The sequence below is a fragment of the Cervus canadensis genome, chromosome 28 (genome assembly GCF_019320065.1).
Source record: "Cervus canadensis isolate Bull #8, Minnesota chromosome 28, ASM1932006v1, whole genome shotgun sequence".
NCBI lineage: Eukaryota > Metazoa > Chordata > Mammalia > Artiodactyla > Cervidae > Cervus > Cervus canadensis.
Window position 1 is genome coordinate 46,064,442 of NC_057413.1, and position 2,750 is coordinate 46,067,191.

Here is a 2,750-nt window from a genome sequence, read left to right on the forward strand (position 1 = left end):
CAGTCCTAATGAGATGGATGAAACTGGAGCCCCTTATACAGAGTGAAGTAAGCCAGAAAGATAAAGAACATTACAGCATACTAACACATATATATGGAATTTAGAAAGATGGTAACGATAACCCTATATGCAAACAGAAAAAGAGACACAGAAGTACAGAACAGACTTTTGAGCCCTGTGGGAGAAGGTGAGGGTGGGATGTTTCGAAAGAACAGCATGTATATTATCTATTGGCTGAAACGATCACCAGCCCAGGTCGGATGCATGAGACAAGTGCTCGGGCCTGGTGCACTGGGGAGACCCAGAGGAATCGGGTAGAGAGGGAGGTGGGAGGGGGGATCGGGATGGGGAATACGTGTAACTCTATGGCTGATTCATATCAATGTATGACAAAACCCACTGAAATGTTGTGAAATAATTAGCCTCCAACTAATAAAATATAAAAAATAAAATAAAATACATTTCTAAAAAAAAAAAAAGACACGTAATTACTAATATTAGAAATAAATTAAATGTAAAAATTTGAAAAGTGAAATTGATTTACCATAACATTCTTCCGAATTTGTAGTCTCCTAAAAAACAAATTATTGTGCCTTAAAATTTTTCTGAATCTCCCCCTACCCTCAAGGGATCAATTCATAACATACTTGTTTTTTTATTCCTTCTTTCCAAGGTACTTTAGGTCTCCATCCTAAGCCATGTATTTTTTCTGACTTCATTGGATATCTCATGTCATTGGTAGGTCTTAGAAAACAAAACAGATTTAAAATGACATTGTGGATATATATTTACAAATTTAAATACTTAAGAGAAATAATAAGCCCATAATTCAAATTTTTTTCTCAAAAATTTTCCCCTGATGATCCCATTATAGAAAATTTATAAAATAAAATATATGTTAAAAACCATCTATAATTCAGATGCCTAACCCTCTGTGGCATATCCTTTACTTATTTCAACCACATATAAACTTGTTAGGACTCTTTATGTTACATGTCCTGGGTCTGGTAGTTTCTAGACATTAGAAATTATATTTTAAAAGACTTCCATAGCAAGATGTTACTATCCCTATGTCACACTCAAGGAAATCTCAGACTTGGAAAGGGTCAATAAACTTTAAGTCACACATGTATTCTTATGACATTTATTATTAGGAAAAAATATTTTAGCAGAAAACTGAAGAGTGAAACTTTTCCAGGTAAGGCCATACATTTATAATCTTATAAGTACCTAAGATTTCAAAACTTTTCTCCAATTCTTTAACTTGTTACTCACCTATCATCAACATAATCAACCCAGTTTTCCATTTCAGACTCTGAATTGGTCTCTTTGATCTGTCAAAAAGGAGAAAACGTTTAAGTCAAATTATAAAATGAGATCAGTGAATAAAAATGGTATTCAACTGATTCAAACAACAAGAAAAACAGCCTCCTCAAAAAAAAAAAAAGAAAAAAAAAAAGTGAAAGAGGAGAGTGAAAAAGTTGGCTTAAAGCTCAACATTCAGAAAACTAAGATCACAGCATCTGGTCCCATCACTTCATGGGAAATAGATGCATAAACAGTGGAAACAGTGTCAGATTTTATTTTGGGGGGCTCCAAAATCATTGCAGATGGTGATTGCAGCCATGAAATTAAAAGATTCTTGCTCCTTGGAAGAAAAGTTATGACCTACATAGACAGCTTTTTAAAAAGCAGAGACATTACTTTGCCAACAAAGGTTCGTCTAATCAAAGCTATGGTTTTTCCAGTAGTCATGCATGGATGTGAGAGTTGGACTATAAAGAAAGCTGAGTGCCGAAGAATTGATGCTTTTGAACTGTGGTGTTGGAGAAGACACCAAAGATCCAACCAGTCCATCCTAAGGGAGATCAGTCCTGAATATTCATTGGAAGGACTGATGCTGAAGCTGAAACTCCAATACTTTGGCCACCTGATGTGAAGAGCTGACTCATCGGAAAAGACCCTGATGCTGGGAAAGCTTGAGGGCAGGAGGAGAAGGGGACGACAGAGGATGAGATGGTTGGATAGCATCACCGACTCTGTGGACATGAGTTTGAGCAAGCTCTGGGAGTTGGTGATGGGCAGGGAGGCCTGGTGTGCTGCAGTCCATGGGGTCGCAAAGAGTTGGACACGACTGAGCGACTAAACTGACTGATAGGCTAAGGGGATCTGCAATACTTGTTAGCAGGCTGGAGGAAGTTAGTTGGCCAGTAGGCTGTTAACCTTGGACTTAAGCCTCAAAAAAGCAAATCCTCTTCCTTTCCTCTCCAGTTACTTTCACTTTTCCCATCCAGGAGGACCTCAGTGATACTCCATGGACATTTCATATAAGGGAGACAGGATCTCGACCTTGGTGGTGGGTTCCTTCACATCTCATCTGCCCCCTCACTGCTCTCTGGATCCCTTGCTCCTCACTCAGTTTCTAAGCACTGCCTGTTCCTTCTTTGCTCTCCCAGCGAAGTCTAGTTGGATTATTTCCATTCCAAGGTGTAATTTGCCACAAGGTTTTATGGGGAGGACTTGGATGGCTGAAAAATTAAGGACTGCAGTCCCTACGCAATTTCACCAGCTTTAAAGCAGTCAGGAGTATGATGCTCTCCACATCCACAGCCCCTGGAACCCCACCTCCTCTACAGTTTCTAATAAGAAAAAAATAAACATTGACGATGAACACCCATCTTTCAAAGCAGGTGACACAATAGCAACCTTTTATTTAAAAGAAAAATAAAGATATAACACAAGTGGCAAAC

The 2,750-nt window shown here is 38.5% G+C and overlaps 1 long non-coding RNA gene across 1 annotated transcript; it reads right to left on the bottom strand.

Moving 5' to 3' along the window:
* Positions 1–658: 658 nt before the first annotated feature.
* LOC122429169 lies at positions 659–1,392 on the bottom strand. The gene is made up of 2 exons (XR_006265946.1): positions 1,276–1,392; positions 659–744 (listed from the first exon to the last, which is right to left on the bottom strand). It is a non-coding gene; the product is annotated as an uncharacterized LOC122429169 (long non-coding RNA).
* Positions 1,393–2,750: the final 1,358 nt, after the last annotated feature.